This window comes from Muntiacus reevesi, chromosome 4 (assembly GCF_963930625.1).
Source record: "Muntiacus reevesi chromosome 4, mMunRee1.1, whole genome shotgun sequence".
Classification (NCBI taxonomy): Eukaryota; Metazoa; Chordata; class Mammalia; order Artiodactyla; family Cervidae; genus Muntiacus; species Muntiacus reevesi.
The window spans coordinates 163,078,689-163,103,952 of NC_089252.1; the positions used below are offsets into that span (position 1 = coordinate 163,078,689).

The window sequence follows — 25,264 nt, forward strand, 5'->3', positions numbered from 1 at the left end:
GGACATGAGCTTGAGCAAACTCCAGGAGACAGTGGAGGACAGGCAAGCCTGGCGTGGTGCAGTCCGTGGGGTCGCAGAGAGCCAGACGAGACCGAGCAACTGAACAACAGCAAGAGTATTTATTGAGCCCACATATCACATACGTGGTACTGCTAATCCGTGTACTGCTGGTAGAGTAATCAAGGAATTCGAACTTTCAAAAATACTTGAGAATAACAGAATTGTTATCATTAAATAAGTCTAGAACTAGAAAAATTCTTGATGAACACCTAATGCATAGATTTTTGAACATGAAATGACCACTCAATAAAGGTAAAATAATTAGTTGAAAGATATTTCACAACAAATTTGTTTAAAATTGTCTTTAGATACTGAAGTTTGAGGATAAGGTGTTTTGTTTTGTTTATTTGTGTTGTTGATGTTGTTGTTGTTGTTTTGAGGATAAGGTTTTTAAGAAAACAACTAGGATGTATTTAGAGTTATCTCTTTCATAATGTCACTTTCCTTCACCTGTTTTCTGAAGTGTTTTCTTCAGAAACTAGAACTAGAACTAGCACCAGGAATGTGCAGCTTGGACCATCTGTTCCTCAGTCTATAAGTATCATCTGTATATGACTACATGAGGATGTTGTTCATGAAATATCATCCATCACGGGTATCTCACTGTAAAAAAAGTGGGAAAAACAATGAATTGATCCAAAGCTCTTATTTTGTCAATAGCAAAACAGAGATAAACAGACCTAGCACAGGTCAGAAAGTCACTTGGGGAAAACATTAAGCTAAAACTCCTTTTATGTACATGTTGTGGCAGCTACACTTTCTTTTCTATTCGGTTCACACAAAAAGTAAGAAAAGGACATAAAGAATTGTACCTAATATTGACAACGCAAGGGTTACTCTGTGTCCATTAAGAAGGTATACCAATGGTATAATTAAAATAGAATTATGTATATAAGTCCATCTTCTGATGTTACTGTTAATTCTACTAAATGCTATCTCTTTTCCAAGCATTCCTGTTTTGTACTCCATGGAATTCTCCAGGCCAGAATACTGGAGTGGGTTGCTATACTCTCCTCCAGGGGATCTTCCCAACCCAGTGACTGAACCCAGGTCTCCTGCATTGCAGGCGGATTCTTTACCGTCTGAGCCACCAGGGAAACCCAAGAATACTGGAGTGGGGAGCCTATCCCTTCTTTGGTGGATCTTCCCGACCCAGGAATTGAACCAGGGTCTCCTGCACTGCAGGTGAATTCTTTACCAGATGAGCTACCAGGGAAGCCCAGCTATAAACCCATCTTCTGATGCTACTTTTAACTCTACTAAATGCTATCTTTTTTCCCAGGATTCCTGTTTTGTGGTCATCTATTCAAATGCAGGCATTTATTCATTCTTAGTATTCATTTATTTTATTTGCCTGCATCAGGCCTTAGTTACAGCACCAGGGACCTTCGTTGCATCGTGCGGGACCTTTCGCTGTGGCGCACTGACTCTCTAGACGAGGCACACGGGTCAGTAGTTGCACCAAAAAGGCTTTGTTGCCCTGCTGCATGTGGGATCTTAGTTCCCCAACCAGGGATCACAATCAGGTCCCCTGCATTGCAAGGCAGATTCTCAACCACTGGGTCATCAGGGAAGTCCCTCACATTCACGTTTTAAAACTTCTATCACCAATACAGAATACAAGTCTTTTTCTTCTAAAATATGCATTGATTTCATGGTCCACAGCATCTACATTACATGTGTCTCATCTAAAAAGCTTTTCTTCATATTTAACAAGTGCCAACAGAAAAGCAAAACCCACATAAACAAATCACTTTTGATTACTATTAAAAAATACCTTCAGAATGTTTCAGTCTTTTTGACTGTTCCATTTTGTTGTGTTTATGTAATAGTTTTACTTTTCTAGTACTTGAGTTCAAATTTAAACCTTCTCACCAACTAGCTAGGTTTCATTTGACAAGGTTTACTCTGAGCTATGAAAGTCTCATTTGTAAGTCTGGAGTTTATAATAGTTTCCTGGCAAAACTGCTACTAAAGAAGCCACTGGCACACACAAGTTCATGTCCATGTCTGTAGCTAATATCATTTAATCTTCACGTCACCCCTGAGGTAGGCATTCCAATATGTGGTAGTCATTAGTGCTATTTCCACAACGCTCTGAATCTCCATTTTCCAGGTACTTTCTGGGACCCCGTGGTTACATGAGACCGTGTCACTAGTCCTGGGGAGGAAGTTGTGAACAGAAATGATACCGTGTGCCACTTCTAAGACAGATCACTTAATTGCCGGCATGAGGCTCTCTAGAACTCTCTTTCTCTCCAACAGTGATCAGCAATGTTCTATAATTAGATGATGGCTGCTCCATTAACCACAGTCCCGGAGTAGGAGACGTGGAGCAGAGTTCCCATCTGACAGACAATGAACACGCAATACAAGCAAGAAATAAAACTTCAGCGGCTGAGGCCACTGGGATCTGGGGATTATGTGTTCCAGCAGAAACTAAGGTTCAGAGAATAACTCGCTTGAGGTCATATGGTCAGTACTGAAGATAGAATTTGAACTGAAGTCTATTTTAATCTTTCACAGTACATTAAACATTCCTCAAGGGCAGGGACGCTTATTTCCCTGATAGCTGTCCTCGTTTAGAAAAACAACAGGGTCTGAAGGCTGAGAAGTCGAATGCCAAAGACAATGAGACCACTCTGAAAAGACCAAGGTCTTCCTCTCATTAGTCACCCCTTCTATTTCTAAATACCCCAAAGAGAGTCAGAAGATATGGCTTTCTTCTCATATTCAGACATAAAGACTGGGAGAAAGCTACTTCACTTTGAATCTTCTGGAGCTAACAAATAAGTCCCAACCCTTCAAGAACTAGAGGTTTTCTTCCCAATTTTTGCCATATCCTCATAACTCCTCTGCCTTATTATTTACTTAATATTTTCTGTAAGTTGAATTTAGCTTTTTCTTATGTGGTAATATACATGGAATCCCAAGTCTGATGTGTAAGCTGTATTTTTACTAATATCCATTAAAATAAATATACTGCTATTGGAAAAAAAGAATTAAAAATTTCACTCAGCTGTAAACTGACTGAGTAGCTCCTGATCACAACAGAATGACTGCTTACGAAGATTTTATTTTCTGAAGTGACTGAAAGCTCCCTGGCCACTAACCAGGCCTGCTGAAGCTTCTTACTCATCTAACAAGCCACAGACACAGACCTTAGAAATACAGTGTCCTGATGTTAATCTATAAATGTAAAAAAAAAAAAAAAAAAAATGATTCATTTGCCATGACGCTAAAAAAATAAATGTCTGTCCTTCTCAGTGGCTCATGAATCATGACCCTGGCCTAAGGAAAAGGAATACTCTAACGGGTCACTTTTTTGACCTGGAAGTAAACAATATGTATAACAATGCAATATTTTAGACACAACATATAGACAAAGATTTGGCTGTTGTTTCAGATCAGATTGTAAACGTGAGTGACTTCACATTTTAAAACAAAAAGAAAATGTACATAGCTAACAAAATGCCCAGTAAGGACGGCAGAATAAAGGATGAGAGTACTAGGACTCCCCCCTTATGAAGCAGAAAATTCAGAGATACTAACTAGCCTGCAAAATGCTAACTGGTCCCTCAGAATCCATCCTCCCTTCTTCCCATGAGTATCAAAGACTTCTGAAATCTTAGCTGAGCACTGAGTTATATTTCTCTGCCTCCTCTGTAGCTAATTGTGAATATGATACTAAGCTCTCGCCAATGTAATGATGTGTGATCTTCCAGGTCACCTCCTTTAAAGACAAAGTCACGTGCTTTAGACTTCCTCTTCCCCTTGTTGTTGCCCAATGGCTAAGCTGTGCCGGACTCTTTGCGACCCCATGGACTTCTTCCTCACCTGGGAGATGGCAAAAGCTGCAGCAGCGCGCCTGGACCCTGGGATGGAAGCTACTTAATGAGAAAGGCGGACTTAACAAGCCATGAAGCAAAGCTACCTACTCACCAACTCAACCTCGGCTACTACCTACCTTAGGCTATCACTGGGGAGAAAGATAAACTTCTACTTAAGTCTGTCACTCTCCCTGGAGTCTCTTCGTCACAACAGGTTGTCATGTGGCTACATCAAAAGTTGATGAGCAAACATATTATTTAATGTTACAAAAGTGAACTATAGGCTTCCCTTGTAGCTCAGTGGTAAAGAATCTGCCTGTAGTGCAGGCGACCTGGGTTCGATTTCTGGGTCAGGAAGTTCCCCTGGAGAAGGAAATGGCACCCCACTCCAGTATTCTTGCCTGGAGAATTCCACGACAGAGGAGCCTGGCGGGCTACAGTCCATGGGATCGTAAGAGTCAGACACGACTTAGCGACTAAACCATCACCACCAAGTGAACAATAAGGGAATTTAAAAAATCAACAAAACAATAAACAACGGTAGACATAAGGGAGAAGAAAGAGCAGATAAATGCCTGTTTTTCATAACTGTATATTATCTGAAATTGATGAATCAAGAAATAGTGCTATAACTATACTGACAAAAACTAGGGGATTGACAGAAGAAAGATTTTAGAACATTGCTTCAGAAAAGTGAGGCAAAGATGAGAAGAGATAGAATTGAAGGCTGTTGCTTTTCACCTGAAATTCCCTCTCATCAAGAACCATGTGCAAAAACAAAAATAAAACACATTTAGGCATGTAAAAAAGATGCAGTGCCTCAGTGCACCATTTCATCTAAAGAAAAACTTGCTATTACAGGCTGAACAAATCCTGCCTTACCCTTATGACTGTAAACTAGTTATTATCTACTGCTGTCACGCCCGACTCTTTCTGAAGTCAGGGACTGCAGCAGGCCAGGCTCCTCTGTGCTCCACTATTTCCCGGAGTTTGCTCAGATTCATGTCCATTGAGTTGGTGATGCTATCTAACCAGCTCATCCTCTGTCATCCCCTTCTCCTTTTGCCTTCAATCTTTCCCAGCATCAGCGTCTTTTCCAATGAGTCGACTCTTCCCATCAGGTGGCCAAAGTACTGGAGGTTCAGCTTCAGTATCAGTACTTCCAATGAATATTCAAGACTGATCTCCTTTAGGATGGACTGGGTGGATCTCCTTGCAGTCCAAGGGACTCTCAAGAGTCTTCTCCAACATCACAGTTCAAAAGCATCAATTCTTTGGCAATCAGCCTTCTTTATGGTCCAACTCTCACATGACTATTTGAAAAACTATAGCTTTGCCTATAGAATTATCTGTATCTATCACTAAAAGACTATTTTTAATGAGTTTAATATAAGTCCTAAAAATATATATCTGTAAATCATGCTTCAAATATTTAAATTAGAACTTTGTCACCGTTCCTGGAATAGAAAGTTTTAGCACTGGAAACTGCAAATGTTTGCTCTTGTATCAGAATTGTAGCATCCCTCCCCTTTAATTTTACTTTCTGTTGCAGAAAGTAAGAATTTTCTCATGAGAGTATGCCTTGTGCCTTGTATCTGATAAAGTAGATAAAGGACAAGTTTTATGAAAATGTAGTCCTATTCCACTGAAAGGTAAATCTTAATGGCCTTTATCAGCTATCTTTTAACACTATGCTGAACTTGGGAGAAAGGTGAAGCCCTAAATGAGATCATAAAGTGAAAGATATTAAATATTTTGCATTATGTTGTTTCTACTTTGTCCTCAATGGTTTGTTTTCTTCATTAATTTTAGATGATTAAATCATATTTTAAAAAGAATTTAATTATTTCATGTGCACCTCAAACTATTTATCATCTCCAAAACTCAATTTGTTTCTTTCTTCACCAATTTATTATTTTTTCTGTATTCCTGATCCTGTTAAAAAGTACTTCCATTCCATACAACCACTCAACCCCAAACTTGAGAGTCATCCTCAGTCATTTTCTACTTTAATTTTTTATACTTAATCAACACCTAGTGCCACCAATCTTATTTCCAAGATATTGCTCAAATATATTCTTTTCTTTCCATCTCTCATCTAGAATATGGTCTTCCTGCCTCTACCCTGACTCCTCGTCACAGCCACCCTCCACTCTGCTGCAGGCATAATGTAAACTCACCCTGACCACGTCAGAACTCTGCTTCACGTGCTTCCAGAGTCATCAACAACTATGAGGAAAACACAACCAACCTATTCTGGCAGTCAAGACCTATCAGATTCATTTCTCTTCCTATCTTAACTTCAGACCCCAACACTCACTGGACATTATACATTAACTCTTTTGTCCTTTACTTTATCTCTAGTTCTCACCAGTGTCTAACCTTTAATAAGCCACTCCAAAAGCATTTGTGGAGTGAATGAATGAATGAAGATTCTCTTCTGATGATAGTCAACCATTTAATGTTTCCTACACACTTTTCCATCCTCACCATACCACTTATATTTTCCATACCATATAAAGAATGAACTCTTCCTTTTTAACCTTCAAGACCAGTTTAGACATCATCTGCCCTAGGAAACATTTTTTCACAGCTATTCCTCTCACCTTTCTCCCCAACCATGCCATTAGAAAATGAATCAATTCTGCCTCTACTACTTCCAACCTCGGTACCTCTATTATTATATCTATTATTTGCAAGTTAGAATTTTAGACATATACACACCTCACTTAAAAATTCCTTGAGAGTAGTCAGCGGGATTCACTTCTGTAAAATAAAGACTCAATAAACGTTTTCACGGAACTGAATTCAAACGTCACTTCCTCTGTATCCCCCCATCTCTGTTCATAATGTCCCAGTTCCCCCAGGATAGAGTCCTATACTATACGCAGGCAGTGCAGTATACTCGAGTTAACTTCTGACTCTATCTCTCAACCAGCTGATAAACCTTGAGCAAATTAATTACCTGTTTTTGATTCCTAACCTGCGTAATGTAGATCATATCACTTATTTCACTAAATTTCAGAAGGATTAAGTGAGATAATATTTTTTAAAATAACTAGAAGATTGCTCAGTGAATTTTACTTCTGTTACTGAAAAGGAAAAGCAAGAAGACGTCTGAGATACCATGTAGAGATACGGCATGAGAGAGAGTGCGTGTATGCATATGTGCATGTGTGAGTGAGGATGACTGTGTTCATGTGTGTGCCTGCGTCTGTATGTCTGTGTTAGAGGGTTTAATTAGTTCAATTTTGGACAGGGGAAGAGTGAGGTGATTGTTTAATATGCAACTTAGATAAGATTAATTTTTCTACTTCAGTAATTATAGTTTAATGATTGTCAAAAAATCATTATCTCTGACCAAAAGGAAAAACCTTGTATTGCAATCAACTCTTTCAGTCGATTATATAGAGTGATATAACTTTATGCATGCATGAGGCAAATGTAATAATAAAGCAGGAATTTGACAAAGTAAACTTTATTATTGTTCAGTCACTCAATTGTGTCTGACTCTTTGTGACCCCACGGACTGCAGCACGCCAGGCTTTAGTCAACTCTAATTTGAACACGTCAATAGCAGTTATAAAATATTGCTGGAATTCAATTAAAACTACCATTCTTACTCAGAGATAAAACTATTCTAGGACTTATAACTAATTTTGCATCATGACCCTGAAAAGTATCTACAACATCAGCGGTATTGAATTCCCAGTAGTAACCTTGTGACTGATATTGATTTGTCATCTGGGAGGTGAGAATTCTACCACTAAACCACCAAAGCCTTTGACTTGTTATCTGAATGCCAGTAAATTCCATTGTTTCCAGGTTCTTCTTCCATAGGAAATGCTAGCAATATTTTATGTTCCATAATTGAAGTACTAATTGCATTCAGATTATTCTATAAGCAAGTTCCAGCCTTCTAATTATGCTTTCTTTGGTTTCAATTAAATGTTGTTTTGCAAGGGAAGGTTAACACATTATATACAACAGTCTGTATTTCCCTCAGGTAATAAGAGAGCTCAGGAAACATGCATGCATATATTTTTCCCTACCAAAAAAGAAAAAAAAGACATCAACTCATGGATAGACTCTAGCCAAATGGCACATGAATCAAAATATCCTTAAGAATGATAAGTTAAGGGATAAATGGTCATAATCACTGAAGGCAGTAGATGTTATCATATAATTAAATGAAAAAGATTAAAATAAAAATCCTGAAGTGAACATATAATATAAAAATAATAGCAACAATCGTGTAGATCTATAGGTACCACTTTAGTAAACAAAAGCAGAGAAAGAAAAAAATGAAAGATTCCAAAACTCTTCCTGCAGAAAAGCGCCACATGCTATTGAACCTTACTTTTTTAAATTTAATGATTAGATTAGGTCAGGTTCAATAATGTTTTTAAGCACTTGTTCAAGGTCGTGGAACCTAAAATATGATGTCACTCTTTCAAATCCCTGTGAAAGATAAAAGCAAATAAAACACAGAAACCAGATGCCAAATACTGAAAATCAAGGGAAAAGGTCATCAAAAAGGTATAAAATGGTAAGACAAAGAATGTCATCAGATACGTCCATGATAACAAAATATAAATGATGTAAATGCACCTGCTAAAAAATGACTCTCAAAGAGAGTTACATAACAAAGAAATGGCATAATGCAATCGAAAAAGAAAAGCAGCAGAGAGAAAAAAGAGAGATTGCACACATGCACACATACCTGTGCAAACGTGAGTCCACACGCACACAAAGGTGGCAACATAAAAAATAACTTTTAAAAAAGAACTCACTCATCTTCTCCCTCAATCAGATTCCAACCACCTCCCACTGAAATGGTAAGCAGAATATAAAAACAGAGCAAAATCTACACCAGCCCTGGAAACTAAAACACGATAAACTTGTGTAAGATAAAGTACAGAGGATGTTTTAAAGAAAAGGCCAACTCCTAACTCATCTATGTGCAAACACTGTTCCTGCAAGTCAGCGAAGGAGAATCCAGGATTCTGAGGAGGAGGAGTCAAGGCCAGAGAACAGGTAGGTGGAAGGCATTAAGAGCTTGATTTCCGGCTCAGGGTCTGTCTAGACCCAACAGGTCACCTCGGCCAGCACTTCTGACACTGCAAGCCACACTCACAGGCGCTCTGCGGCGATGCCCAAGCCCAGCATTCCAAGGACTTGGGAAGCACTGCCAAGGCTGACCTTTGAAAGAGACAGTGAAGCCTGAGAAACATTCGGGGCACTGCCTGAAAATTCTGACGTCACTTTAACCCTAGGAAAAAAACTAACCCTGAGGCAACACTTTTCGCTAGGGCCACCTCCGGTTCTGATGCTGCTTCCTTACTTGCTAGCTGAGGTCCCTGGAGTCTGAAAGTTCAACCGCTGTACACCTAAACTTTTGTCTCCTCCCCTTTGACCACCTTGAAAGATTTACGAAAAACACACCAAACTCAGATAGAAGCCTCTCTCACTCACCAAACTGGGCAAGCCCACACTGCATTCATGTTACTCTATTTAAACAGATGCAGGGAACAAAGTGAGGAATGAGAGACCCTGGTCCTTGCCACCATGAAGCTTACCTATTTGTGAGAAAGATATTAGCAAGGGCAATAAAGATCACAGAGAGGCAAAGGGGGAATAAAGATCCTATATAAGGGAAGGAAGAAGTCTAGCTTGAGAGGCATAAGAAAGCCAACCGACAGGGAGTGATATTTAAGAATAAAGGATAAGGCTGGGCTGCCCAAATTAAGAAGGAGGGAAGAAGTGTACCAGACAAAGAAAAAGATGAGCAGGGACCCTGGGGTAAAAGTGAGTGCAGCCCACTGAAGGGTATGAAAGAAAAGCAGTGTGGCTAGAAGGTGTGAGTGAGCAACAGATGGACGAGACGATGAGGCTGTTTAGGCAGGCAGAAGAAACCCTGAAGCTATTAAAGCAATTTGGAACTTCATCCTAGAAAGAAAGAGAAGTAACTGAATGAGAGGAACATGATCAGATCTTCGAGGTTAAGAGATTGCCGCAGCTAAGAGGTGGGATATGGCTGGGAGTGGCATCAGAAGAGAAGCAGTGAGACTAAGTGGGAAGCTATTGCAGAAGTCTAGGCAAACCACTGACACAGGGTGTGAGACAAGAAATAAATTTAATAAAGAGTCCAGTTCTGGCTGAAGCAACTGGGCACATGGTAATACCATCTACTAAGGGAACGGACAAGGTGACAGACGCAACCTTGGGCAAAAATAATAAACTTTTAGCTTATTAAAGGTACATACAACCAACCAAATGGAGACGAGATAGAAGCAAAGGGATATACAGGACTGTAGCTTAGATACAGTGGAGAAGGCAATGGCACCCCACTCCAGAGTTCTTGCCTGGACAATCCCATGGACGGAGGAGCCTGGTGGGCTGCGGTCCATGGGGTCTCCGTGAGTCGGACACGACTGAGAGACTTGACTTTCACTTTTCACTTTCATGCATTGGAGAAGGAAATGGCAACCCACTCCAGTGTTCTTGCCTGGAGAATCCCAGGGACGGGGGAGCCTGGTGGGCTGCCGTCTATGGGGTCGCATAGAGTCAGACACGACTGAAGCGACTTAGCAGCAGCAGCAGCAGCTTAGATACAGAGCTAGGTTGTGGGTAAATTTAGGGGGAACTGACTTATCAGATGGAACTGAAGCCACAGAGTAAATAAGACTGCCTAAGAAAATGTGTAAAATGAGAAGACAAAATGTCAGAGTCCTGAGGAACCTGAACATTCAGAGGTGAGCTGGAAGAGAAAGAACTAGCTAAGAAGACCAAGAAAGAGCAGTGGCCAAAGAAGGCAGAGGTCAAGGAGAGTATTGTTCCAGAAAGACAGTGGCGATGATGAGTTTAGGATGGTGATGAGGTTGCTAGCTAACATTTACTGTGAATTAAGTCTGTGGAAGGCTCTGCACTAAGTAACTCATATATGCTATCTCATCTAATGATTTCAATAGTCCACGTGGTAGGAACACTTCTATCCTCAATCTACAAGTGAAGAAACTGAGGCACAGATAATTTAATTAATTTGCCTAAGATCATATGGGCTTCCTTGGTGGCTCAGACAGTAAAGAATCTGCCTGCAATGCAGGAGGCCTGGGTTCAATTCCTAGGTCAGGAAGATCCCCTGGAGAAGGGAATGGCTACCCACACCAGTATTCTTGCCTACAGAATTCCATGGACAGAGGAGCTTGGTGGGCTACAGTCTATGGGGTCGCAAAGAGTCAGACATGACTAAGCAACTAACACTTCCACTTTTTTCAAAATCATATATCTAACAATAACAGTGTTAGAAGCTAAAAGAAAAGACTGTTTCTAGGAGTATTGTTCAGTCACTCAGTTGTGGCTGACTCTTTGCAACCCCGTGGACGGCAGCACACCAGGCTTCCCTGTCCTTCACCATCTCCCAGAGCTTGCTCAAACTCATGTCCATTGAGACAGTGATGCCATACAACCATCTCTCCCTCTTTTGTCCCCTTATCCTCCTGCCTTCAACCTTTGCCAGCATCAGGGTCTTTTCAAATGAGTCAGCTCTTTGCATCAGATGGTCAAAGCACTGGAGCTTCAGCTTTAGCATCAGTCCTTCCAATGAATATTCAGGACTGATTTCCTTTAGGATTGACTAGTTTGATCTCTTTGCAGTCCAAAGAACTCTCAAGAGTCTTCTCTAAGACCACAGTTCAAAAGCATTAATTCTTCAGTGCTCAGCTTTCTTTATAATCCAACTCTCACATCCATATGTGACTACTAGAAAAACCAAAGCTTTGACTAGACGGACCTTTGTTGGCAAAGTAATGTCTCTGCTTTTTCATATGCTGTCTAGGTTTGTCATAGCGTTTCTAGGAATGAGTGATAAGTATATCAAATTCACTGAAGGAAGATAGAGAGACCACTGGATTTAGTGATATGGACACCATTAGTGGCTTCAGTCAAAGCAGTTTCAATGGAAAAGCTTGGATGTTTCATTTTCTTAGACCCTGTAGCCAATCCATCAGCAACCTATCACTTCCGCCACCAGCACCCTGGTCCAAACCGTTATCAACTCCTCTCTGAACCACTGAACTAGCCCTAATGGTCTACCTGCTTCCACACTTGGTCCCTGCAAATCTTTCTCCACATAGCAGCCAGAATGACCACTTTAAATTACATATTAGATATGGTCACTGCCTGCCCAAAAGCCTTTAATGGCTTCAATCACAAAGAACAGTATCTAAACTCCTCACAATAGTAAAAGCCCCATGTGATCTGGCCCTCCCCTTTGCCCTTAAAAAAAAGATGTCCTTTTCATCATAGGGGACTGGAATACAAAAGTAGGAAGTCAAAACGTACCTGGAGTAACAGGCAAATTTGGCCTTGGAGAACAGAATGAAGCAGGGCAAAGGCTTAACAGAGTTTTGCAAAGAGAACGCACTGATCATAGCAAACACCCTCTTCCAACAACACAAGAGAAGACTCTACACATGGACGTCACCAGGTGGTCAATACCAAAATCATATTGATTATATTCTTTGCAGCCAAAGATGGAGAAGCTCTATACAGTCAGCAAAAACAAGACTGGGAGCTGACTATGGCTCCGATCATGAACTCCTTATTGCCAAATTCAGACTGAAATTGAAGAAAGTAGGGAAAACCTCTAGACCATTCAGGTATGACCTAAATCAAATCCTTTACGATTATACAATGGAAGTGAAAAATAAATTCAAGGGATTAGATGTGATTGACAGAGTGCCTGAAGAACTATTGTCGGAGGTTCATGACATTGTGCAGGAGACAGTGATCGACTCCACCCTCAAGAAAAAGAAATGCAAAAAGGCAAACTGGCTGTCTGAGGAGGCCTTACAAATAGCAGTGAAATAGGATTGGAGAAGTGTTGCTGAAGTGAATTAGACAGAAAAAACAATTAATTGGACGTGGGGTTAAACAGAGGGGAAAAGAGAGGGATGAATAAAAGGTGATGGTAAGATGTGAAGCCTGGGTGATTAAGAGAAGTGAACTTGGGGCAGGTTGGTAGGTGGGGGTAAAAAAGTAAGTTGTGTTTTAGATCTATTGCATTTGAGGCGCTGGTGGACTACTCATGTGGAAGTGTGTGGCAGAATTAGAAGTGTGAGACTGTAGCCTGAAGAGACCGGAACTGCAGATAAGACATGTGTGAGTGAGGAAGGTTAAAAATAAAGGGGGGAAGAAGCATTTGTTGACTGGAGTAAGAACAAGGGCACAGGAAAAGCACTGTAGAGAAGATACAGTTTGATCCGACTGAATATGCCTGATCAGCATATGGCCTAAACAAACAATTGTTAGCTGTACATTTAGAACCACCAATGTAATTTCTCATGCTTAATGCCACTACTTTAGATGGGACAGTTATTAATAATATGATGTTTCTAATACATTGTAACCTATCCTCTAAATAAATACTAAATCTTTAAAAGGGTTATGTAATTTTGCTCTGGATCAAATTACTGGGCACAGTAGACTGCAAGGTTCAAATAGGATCTTAGTCTCAGAATAACCTTTATATTTAGTTCCACAAAATAGACAGCTTGAACCAAATATAACAAGACAATACATAATTTTGTGTAATTTATTAGTCATGTCACTTCCGTTAAAAATTATGAAAGCTACTTGAAGACTTTTAGACAAGCCATAGATTACAGAATCTTAATGCAAAAGCAACATCAGGTATTGTCCATCCAAAATCCATTCATTTTACAGGTATGAAAACTGAGGCATAGGAAGCTAGAATGCCTTAGACAAGAACAGGACTAGGAAACCCAGCCTTTCAAGTTGCTATCCAGTGACTCTGCTGATCCCTTGGGACATGAACATACAGGCAAGAACGCAGATATGTCAATGAGTCTGCAATTTTTCAACCGATCCTGCACAAAGGTAAACGCCCTCTGCCTTCAACCCATCTTTCCGGCCCCTTCTGACTAGAAGGCATATTCACACACCAAGAAATCAGGAACAGGGCCAAGAGTGCATGCACTCTTTCACGCTCAGTACCGCAAGCCCAGAGCTCCGGGACCTTAGTTGTGGTCCCTCATCCACATCGATTCTCTTGTACTGTGCACCTTTCCTTATTTCACTCTACTAATCTAGGATGAAAGAAATACCTACCTGTAATAGTCACTAGAGAGCCCTCCCAACCCCAAACAAGCTCGGATGCTCTGATAACCAAACACAACAGAAGCAAGAGAAACGAAATAATAATGGACAATTCGGGGTCCTTGGCTTTATACAAGGGCTGCCCTGATATTTGTTACGGTCTCTAACATGCAGCATGGGTTTATTTTCAAAGTTGCCTTAACATATGTAACTGAAGGATTGATTTTGTTTTGTTTGGATTTTCATTTTTGCTTTAAATAAAATAACTGACCCAATAAACTATAAAATTTCACTGTGTAATTTATAGTAATAGAAGACAGTCATGCCATGGCCATGACAGATTGCAGAAAAGTACTTCATACAAACCATCTACTAATTTTCATCTTTATAATAACAGATCATAGCCCTAAAAATGATGCCTTACACCTGAAAATTTAATTTTTAAAAAGTGTTCATGTATTAATCCCTGAGACTATTTAATAGCCTGACTTTAGCGTAAGGTTCATTGCCTAGCATAAAGCAGGCAACTGCAGTTGAAAGAAGATGGTGAGAAGGAGTTTTCCTTTCATTGAAAAAGTTTAGCTATGGCTCACATTTTCAAACAGAAGTCTCCCCCACATTCTGAAGTGAGACGACAATGAGTTGCTGAAAGTTGAGACCAGAGCCTCCCTGAGAGTATCCAAAAGCAGGAAATCATGTTGTCCTAGACTTGTGAGTCATAATTTCCACCAATGTGCACTTTCCAAACATATGATAATGCATCCATATTTTAAAATATTCAAAATTTTACAGTGGCTGTTTGTTAGTATATATTTTCTCAGTCAATAGCTACTAAAACCACACTGCTAGCATTTCTTAAATGAGCTAGAAATTACTCTTAATACTTGGACATAAACATGTCTCTTTAGACAAGCATTATGAACAATGTACTATTTTTAGAAACAGAACCAGGATAGACAGTTGGTCAGGAACCAGGCCTTGAGAACACACTTCCTGTACCAGCACTGTTTTTCTATTTCCCCTGCAGTCATCTCCGTACTCTACAAACCTAGCTACCGTCAGTGTCTTCAATGAAGTAAATTCCCTCCACTTTCCTCCAGGAAGTCGAGTATCAAGGAACTGTCTCACAGTTTGCAAATCAGCACACAGCTAGGCAATCTGATTACACAAATCCAGGTCACAGCTCTGCTCCAGGCTCCCATAGCCAAGCATCAGAGTCAGGGTATAGTGGCCAGAGAGGTCAACTCAAGTGTTCAGGAACCTTGTAGGTGACATTCGAAGAGATAAGAGAAGCAAAGTATTCTGTAAGAAAGCAGGAGGGATGTGACTTATCATAAATTATTTTATTAGAGATTGGGAAAAGAGTACCTCAAAGCTGTATATTCTCACCCTGCTTATTTAACGTATATGCAGAGTACATCATTCGCAATGCTGGGCTGGATGACTCACAAGCTAGAATCAAGACTGCCAGCAGAAATATCAACAACCTCAGATATGCAGATGATACCACTTTAATGGCAGAAAGTGAAGAGGAACTAAAGAGCCTCTTGATGAAAGTGAACGAGGAGAGTGAAAAAGTTGGCTTAAAATTCAACATTCAAAAAACAAAAGTCATGGCATCTGGTCACATCACTTCATGGCAAATAGATGGGGAAAAGTGGAAACAGTGTCAGATTTCATTTTCTTGGGCTCCAAAATCACTGTGGATGGTGACTGCAGCAATGAAATTAAAAGACGCTTGTTGCTTAAAAGAAAAGCTCTGACAAACCTAAACAGCATATTAAAAAGCAGAGACATCACTTTGCTGACAAAGGTCTGTGTAGTCAAAGCTATGGTTTCTCCAGTAGTCACGTACGGATGTGACAGCTGTACCATAAAGAAGGCTGAGCACTGAGGAACTGATGCTTTTGAACTGTGGTGTTGGAGAAGACTCTTGAGAGTCCCTTGGACAACAAGGAGCTCCAATTAGTCCACCCTAAAGGAAATCAATCCTGAATATTCACTGGAAGGACTGATGCTGAAGCTGAAGCTCCAACACTTGGGCCACCTGATGAGAAGAGCAGATTCATTGGAAAAAGACCCCGATGGTGGGAATGATAGAGGGCAAGAGGAGAAGGGAGTGACAGAGGATGAGACGGTTGGATGGCCTCATACACTGCCTGGACAAGAGTTTGAGCAAACTCAGGGAGACAGTGAAGGACAGGGAAGCCTGTCGTGCTGCGGTTCATGGTGTGGCAAAGAGTCGGACACAATTTAGTGACTGAACAACAAGGAAATTGTCAATAATTATTGTATAAATAAAAATCTGAGCATGGCAATAAAAATGCCCGTAAAGAGACTTACCTGGTGGTCCAGTGGTTAAGAAACCACCTTGCCAATGCAAGGGACACTGGCTTGACCCACGGTCTGGGAAGATCCCATATGCTGCGGGGCAACTAAGTCCATATACCACAACTAATGAAGCAACCACTGAAGCCCACACATCCTGGAGCCCACGCTCCACGGTAAGAGAGTGAGAAGCCTGCACGCTGCAAGGAGGAGCAGCCCCCACCCTCTGCAACTAGGGAAAGCTCGCGCACAGCAACAAAGACCCAGCACAGCCAAAAATAAACATGAAAAGTCATTGTCTAATTGCCCATAAAGAACAACAACAACAAACCAAAGAGTCCTCCATCTGGTGGGAATCACACCCGCTTCATATTCTTGGAGAAGGTGAAGGGAGGAACTGGGAGGAAACTTAGCAGAACCTGTGTTCAAGGCCAACTGAACAACTTGGAAGAAGCCCAAAGTCCAGATAAACAAGGCTTGGTGATGATGAAGACTTTTAAGGAGTTAGTTCCCTAGCTTAAAAAAAGATAAGAAGCCACTGAAGGAAATTAAGCAAAGATGTAGCAGCAACAATTTTGCAGTTTAGGAACGTCATCCTAGCTGCAGTATCCTTTCCTCAATGTTTCCCAGGCATTATTTGTGGAGGGAGAAGATGTCACGTCCCCTAAACAGGAAACGCTCCTAAACAGAATGCCATATGCTGATCAGGCATATTCAGTTGGATCAAACTGTATCTTCTCTACAATGCTTTTCCTGTGCCCTTGTTCTTACTCCAGTCAACAAATGCTTCTTCCCCCCTTTATTTTTAACCTTCCTTACTCACACATGTTTTATCTACAGTTCCGGTCTCTTCAAGCTAGAGTCTCACACTTCTAATTCTACCACACACTTCCACATGAGTAGTCCACCAGCGCCTCAAATGCAATAGATCTAAAACACAACTTATTTTTTTACCCCCACCTACCAACCTGCCCCAAGTTCACGTCTCCTAATCACCCAGGCTTCACATCTTACCATCACCTTTTATTCATCCCTCTCTTTCCCCCTCTGTTTATCCCCACGTCCAATTAACTGTTTCTTTCTGTCTAATTCACTTCAGCAACACTTCTCCAATCCTATCGCCACTCCTGGCTTATGTCTTCATTCTCCAACAAAAACTCTTGTAACTTTCCCTTATTAGTCCAATGGTTTCCTTCCCAATTCAATTCATCCTCTGGATAATTAGATAATAATATATCCTATAATTCAACTCTGATCATGATATTTCTAGGACCAAAAATAACTTCAACCTCAGAGTCGACTAACTGAGTCCAAATTTTCTAGACTAGCATTAAAGCCTCCCATGTTCTGGGCCAAACCTAACTTTCCATCTTTGCACTTTATTTTCTCTCTGTGCCCCCTCATAAATGCTCCAGCTGTTTCCTACTCCTGGTTAATCTGATCTGGGAAATACTGGGTACTCAACAAAAGTTGATTTCCTTCCATATGAGTTTGCTATATTCTCCTTCCCCGTGCCATCTCAATTTATAGGAAAACATCCCATCATTCTGAATAACTGATTCTCACACAGAAAATCATCGTATTCATGGAAAATCCTGTAAAACCTAGAAAACAGATGGGAACGTTGACAAAGACGAGCAGTATGATTGAGCTGCAATGTCAAAAAAAAGAGGTAGTGACAAGCAGGATGCCATAGAAGTTTCAGAACATTTGAAACGTTAGAAGCATTACATGTGGGACAATGGATGCTAACAGTCTACTAGAGTTCTTCAAAATGATTCACTGGTCTCACAGAACTTACAATCCCCTGAAGAAGATTAATACGTATGGACTTCATAATGCAAGGTAGTAAAATCGTGCTCCAGTCAAAGTGTAAAATGTCTTAGAAGCATAAAAAAATTAGAAATTCTAAGAGATTAAGAAAGCTTCTTAAAATACCATGCAACAGAGGCTGTAAGGACTTCAACAAATCTTAAGAAAAAGGTATTCCAGGCAGCAGAAATGGTCTAACGGAAAGGTAAAGGTGGAAATTGCTACAAGTGTGAGAAATAGGAAAACAACTGATGAACCCTGGGCCCCTAAACTATTACTATTTTGAACGTCTCTAATGATCACTTACACAGTTTTAATGAATTAAGAGTGTATGAGCTATTTGAGCTCAGGGTCTTACTTCAATGAATTCCTGAAAACAGGCAGATGATTATCTGCAGGATGGATTAGTTGTTATTAAACAGGATTTTCTCAACTCTGTTGGATCCTAAGCTGCGTTATAATCCCTGAGTGTGGTGTCGAGCTCAGCTGACTCCCAGAGGCTGGCTCTTCGGCATTCCTGCAGTAGTATGAATGAAAAGCTCTCACATCTTGGGATCCCACTGAAGGTGACACACTCTTCTACACACACATCGCAATCAAGGAAAAATCATACATACATTTTAAGGACTGGTAACCTTGTAATACAAAGTTTAAAAATGCAAAGTCAAACCATGTAAATGTTTGCATAGTACAAAGAAGTCTACAATTAGAAGAGACTGTAGAGAAAATCTAGATCCACCATGTGACCCAAGCTATGTCTATCTAGTTATCCCAGGAATTTGGAATTAGGGTTCATTGATTTAGTGTCTCCCTGTGCTCGGCCCTAAGAGACACCTACATATCCAGAAACTGTTAGCACCCACATATGACTGTGAGCACAGCGGGGGAAAGATCTCGCACAGAGAGATCAATGAAGCTAAGAAAGACGAAAACTAAAGACAGAGGAAGTTCGAGGCTTTCCATTCCTAGTCCCTAATAAGGTCTGCGTGCATTTGACTCCCATCACATTCCTGTCTTTCTTGTTCCTAAAACTAGTTCAAGTTCATTGCTATTATTTGGAGCAGAAGCTTAAATGAGGCAATAACCAAAATCCTTCATAAGGTCAATTGGCTGATTTATTACTGAGCTACCTTTTCTATACTTTCTTCTCATTTGTATTTCCTTTAAAAGCCATAACCATGTCTTTGGTATATTATAGAGACAAATATGTGAACAGGGATCCAGGACTCTGTTGAGTATTTTTAAAAGGAAAATCCATCATCTCCAGGAGGAGAAAATGTAGGAACCTTCAAGGTAAAGCCTTGAGGTATCTGCATAGCAGTCAGGGATGCAAACAACTGGTAAATTTTTTAAAAACTTTTTATCTTGTATTGGGGTATAGCCCATTAACAATATTGTGGTCATTTCAGTTTGAACAGCGAAGGGATTCAGTCATACATATACATGTATCCATTCTCCCCCCAGCTCCCCTCTCATCCAAGCTACCACATAACACTCAGCAGAGTTCCCTGTGCCACACAGTAGGTCCTTGTTGATTATCCATTTAAAATAGAGCAGTGTGTACATGTCCATCCCGACTCCCTAACTAGTCCCTTCCCCCAATCTGTCCCCAGGCAACTGTAAGTTGGTTCTCTAAATCTGTGAGTAACAACCGGTAATGTACAGAGCTATCTGATTACTCTCCTACCCAAAGCCAATATAATTCTGAACAAACCAGATGAGTAGATCCAATTCAGTCTCCTCTGAAGCATGAGAAAAAGGTCATAACTGAGCACAGGGCATTGCATCTGGAATGCCCCGAGTGACTAGCCACAGTTCTCCCAGCCATACAAAGAGGTCTGGGTGCTCTCCTGTGAGATCCCGGACCCAGACCCAAATTTCAACACTGAATACCAAAACATCTTAGGTCCTGCTTGAACTATTGACCCTATGACATACCCAGCACTTTCTACTATTAGATAAGAAGAAAGTAACAGAAGGTTAATATCATGGCACTCTTTTCGGGTGTACACGTCTGTGTGATGGGGCAAGTATCAAGATTTTCCTGAGACAGATCCTGTCTCCCCAAAGCTGGATCCACACCCAACAGATTTGACTACAAGGAGACCAGTTAAACATGTAGAGCAAGTTAGAGTTGACAATCAGAAGCCTGGACCAATCTAGTGGGTGGCTCTGCAGGTTTATATAAACAAAAACAATCCTGGAGGATCCTGGAGTTGGAAGTGACATAGAGTCTATGTACAAATTCATCATTTGACAGAGAAGGAAGTCAAACATTGAAACCAAATTCATTAAACAAATCCCTAACTACAGTAACACAGGTGAGATGAAAATCAAAGGGACTGTGACCAGATTGTGACAGAACCAAAAAAGATTACTTCCTAAAGTTTCTCTAATGGTTGAAAATTTATTTTTAATTATAAAAGAAATGTTGTATTAGAAAAATCTATGAAAACTACTGTTGGGATTTTTTTTGGATATTCTTATTACTTAAGTTTAGCAAAACGGTTTCTGACCAAATGGGTTAGCATTTCAGTTAAGGTATTAGACCAAGCACCTTTAAAAGTCAAAAAACTGTGTGTTGATTCAAAAACCTATCTGATGTTGTATATTTGCAATCTTGGCAGACAGGCAGTTTAGGCACTGTGACAAAACTCTAAATGGCAGAGAGTTGCTTATTTTAATATATATTAAAAAAAATCCAGACATTCACATAGGGCCCTAATAAAAGTCACCAGAAATTAGACTTATATGTCAGCTGGGACCAAAATTAAAAGAATAAATGTTTAAATGGTCCAAATATAAACTTGGTTTCCAAAATTGCTGGCAAGGGGCCATAGTACTCTGGATTTCAGTCTTCAAAGGCTGCTTGACCACAAGTATTAAGTCAACACGTTACTGAGGGAAAAAAAACAGCATATACTGTCTGGCAGTACAATCTACCCTTTATCTGCAGCACAGTATATTTTAGAAGACCATTGATAAAATGTGAAGATAGAACCTGTTGTGTCCCCCAAGAAGTGCTATTAAAGTTACTTTTAAAGTGCAGATTCATTAAAAAGTAGGTCTTTTTTAAAAAACAATATTAATCAGAAGCAAACATGAAGTTGATATTATTTAAATTAACATCAATAATCTGCACATACTAAATATTTTTAAAATCTCCTATCCGTTTTATAAATTACATGAATCCTAAGATTATTTTATAGACAAAACTAACTTAAAAATCTACTTTGCCACCACCACTGCAAATGGAAAAAGGAAGCAATAGACCAGAGGGTGTTGAATATAATCTATACTTTGTAGAGTCAGTTTTCAACTAATTTTTAAATCTTAGCTGTTAGCCATATCTTATTTTGACAGTTTAGATTATTGGTGGCACAAACAAAAGCAAACTAAAATTTCCGAAGAAGTCTCAACTCTGAGCAATTATATTTTCTGTTCTTCCATTCCAGATAACATTAGGCATCGAGAAGTTTTGATGACTATATCCTCATCACAGATATAAAGGTTCTTGCAATTTGACATTTACCTTAAACTCTACATTTGTACTTTCAAATAATTACTTTTTATAATAATGTTATTCCACATTATTTAGAGAAAGCTATCTTTAAAAATCGTCCTGTTAAGACTGCAAAATTACCTCCCTTGATAGCTCGTCGTCCTAAACCAAATAAGGCAGGAATGGCACCTTTCGATCTTATAGTTGCAAACAGCTCAGGGTGAAACTTACAAACTAGACTCCGATGCCCTTTTCTCCGCTCAAAAACAAAACAAAACTGGTACCTGGAAAACCCGGGATTTTGTTCGGTTTTGGCCTATCAGACACCAGCCGGGCCCGCGGGAGCCTGACCCCGCGGCGAGGGCGGCGGTGCGCCTCTGGGCGCGCCCCTTGCCGCCACGCGCCCGCCGCCGCCGGCGCGGTCCCCCTGCTCGCCCGGCGCCCCGGCGCCCCTCCCGGACGCGCGGCGGGAGGCACGGGCCTGGCTGGCCGTTCCCACGCGCCCGGGCCCGTTATCTCAGCGGCTGCTGCGCAGGAGCACCCCCGCCACACACACACACACACCTCCGCGCGGGGCAGGGGACCCCGAGGCGGTCCCCGGCGCGCACCCGCGCCCTCCCGAGCCCGAGGCGGCGTCCCTTCCCCAGCCGCCCTGCCAGGCCCCTCCCTCGGGGGCCCGCGTCGGTCCAGAGCCTCCCTCCGGCTCGGGTTCGCTCCCGGGACGGGATAAGGTGTCAGCGACGCTGCCAGACGCCTCCCGTCGGCGGGGGCGAAGCCAGCCCTGACCTCCTTCTGTCCGCCTCTCACCACCCGCGCCCCTCCTGGGCTCCGGAGAGGGGGGCTCCCGGCGGGAGGCTGGAGGGGGCGCTGCCGGCGCTCGCAGGGGAGCGGAGGTCGGGGTCCCATCTCAGCTCGGCGGGGTCCGGGCGACCGGGCAGACGAGGGGTGGGGGGGCGAGCCCCAACTCACCGGACCGCGCTGCTCCTCGGGCCGCGGCCGCGGCCAGGCAGAGGCTGAGGCAGAGGCAGAGCAAGAGGGGGCGCGGGAGGGTCCGCCGCGGGCTCATGGAAGTGCCAGGGAGCCGCCGCCGCCGCCGCTGTCCGAGCCTCCCTCCCTTCCTCCCCGGCTCCGGGCGACGGACGGGGCGGCGGGAGGCATGACGGGAAATTCCTGGGCACGGGCAGCCGAGTCCAAATATGAGCAAAGGAGACGAGCGAGGGAGGACCGCCGAGCTCGCCCGCCGCGGACGGGGCGCTGCCCGGGTCGCGGCAGCCGCCAACTCCCTCCCTTCTCTGAATCCTCCTCCTCCAAGGCTGCCACCCCAAGGCCGCCGGCCGCCGAGCACGACCCGGAGGTGCCCTCTGCCAGAAGGCATCCCTTTCCAGTGTTAGGGCCCAAGAGCAGAGCGGAGCATCCCCCCTCCACGGGTCCCGCCTAAGACCCCTGAATTAGAAGAGAGAGGAACCATCACGAGGAGACCCGACAGCTAGCCAGGGACCCGCGGGAAGACGTCTAAGGAGTTTAAGGAGACTCCTGCCATGCCCCCCCCACCCCGATCAATTGAGAGCTCTGGGAGTAAGGGCATAAAAATATTTGGCAAGTGCTTGAGTGTGGGAGGGGGAGGCTAGAGCAGCGCTGTCAGTAATGCACACACTCAGGTGAGCCATCCTACCCAGAACGAACAGGCATCATTGATCTAACACATAAAACCAGCCCTCTGCATTCCGGATGAGTGAGACCTTTACACCAGGGTGTGTGTATGCGTGTGTGTGTGCCTCGCGCTTAGCGAGAGTTAAAAAGGGGCTCTTCCCAAACTTATATTTGAATACCATATATGGTCTTCAACCCCTTTACACTAGTTTTGTATTTATTTCAACTTATCTGAAGGGTAGTGTTGAAATTTATTCAAAAGGTACTGCCTCTGACGACCGACCAAAAGTGTCAAGCCCAATGTTTAATCACAGGCCTAAGCCAATTGTGGCTTGACTTTTCTTTGGCACTGATAACTCTGCCAGCAATCAAGGCCAAATGACCTTAGCTTTTCAAGAGGACATAATGATGTCTAATTACGTTGTTTTTTTTTTACTGGGACTAATGGGACAGGCCCTGAAGATGTATGATTATGTAATTATTTATAACCATTGTGATATGCTACAGAAATGATTAACTGATGCAAAATACTTAAGGAGTGAAAGCCAAACAGATTTAGAGGGTGGATTATTCTAACATGACCTAAAGTACAGTAATTTGTACATCACACTATTTGTTTGAAAATGCTATATTTGAAAATTAGAAACTTTATTTCAAAACAAATTCAGTTCTGGCGTAGTATTAAGGCCCTGTATGCCAAAAACCAGTCCATTGGCAAGTGGTTCCCCTTAAATCATCTGGTACTGAGAAACACCACATCCCACGAATTATTCCTGGCAAATGGGCAGATTTCACCCTTAATGTACTAGCAGTGATAATGAGATGAAGGTCAGATAACCTAAGTAAACTAACAGTAAATAAACTATTAAACAGTATATTAGGGATTTAAAGGACACATGGCATTATTCAATTTAAGTACCTAGAAGTGGGGTATATGAAAGGGAATATTCAGGAAACTTTTTAAGTTTCCCTCCCTTTCCTCTTTTTTATATATTTTGTATTATATAAGCACTTTTCTTTTCGTATTCACTTTTTCTTATTTCCCCCACAGCCTGTTAGTGCAGGAGACCCAAGAGACATGGGTTTGATCCCTGGATCGGGAATATCGCCTGGAGAAGGGAATAGCAACCCACTCCAGTATTCTTACCTGGAAAATCCCATGGGCAGAGGAGCCTGGCAGCGGGTTACAATCCATAGGGTCACAAAGTCTGATACAACTGAACTGACTTAGCACACACCCACCACAACGTGTAGTATAATTCTTTGCCCATAGTTTAAATGTTTGTTTAAAAACAAAAGTAAAATGAGCACATTTTGTAGACTGGTGTACAGGAGCTCCCTAAGTATAGAGAAAAGCTTGTTTCAAAGGATTGTAATAGTTTTGTCTACATTTAAAATAGTTGACCTTAAGCACAAAATTACATAAAATTACAAAGAATGCAATATAACACTGCCTGTTACTGAATTAGAAGAGAGGGGGCTTGATTAATTCTGTCAACTGCTGACTTGACAGCGGTATTAGCAGCTGTTCTAAAAGCTTGAATAAATATGTTGACGAGGAAAGGAAAGAACAGCAGTTCCTGAGTACATAGTAAGTGCTGGTCACTGTGCTAGTTGTTTTGTACACAGCATTTTATTTAAATCTTCTAAATATCTTTGAACTTTTAATTTTTTGTCCCCATTTACAGATAAGGAGAGGCATAGATAAGGAAATTATGCTATCAGGAAGGGATAAAGTAGTATTGGAATTCAAATCTCATTCCAAAGGCTACATATACTCTTTTTACTCATCTGATCTGCCCCATTTTCTCTACATTAGGGGGGGAAAAATGGGGTTTCAGAAACTGTATTCATTGAGTTCTTGTGGTTTTAAGTAACTAGTGTGCACTCAGGTTACCTCAAGTAACAGGGGTAAAGAAAACATGTGGAAATAAGGCCAGAGACTTAACCGGCTTGTCAGGTC

General features: G+C 41.6%; 1 protein-coding gene across 1 annotated transcript in view; it reads right to left on the reverse strand.

Moving 5' to 3' along the window:
• MSRB3 (methionine sulfoxide reductase B3) overlaps positions 1-22,780 on the reverse strand; it is a 170,317-nt gene extending 147,537 nt beyond the window's left edge. The window contains exon 1 of the mRNA XM_065934698.1: positions 22,621-22,780. The gene's annotated coding sequence lies outside the window, so the exon portion shown is untranslated. The remainder of the gene's footprint in view (positions 1-22,620) is intronic.
• Between the last annotated feature and the right edge of the window lie 2,484 nt (positions 22,781-25,264).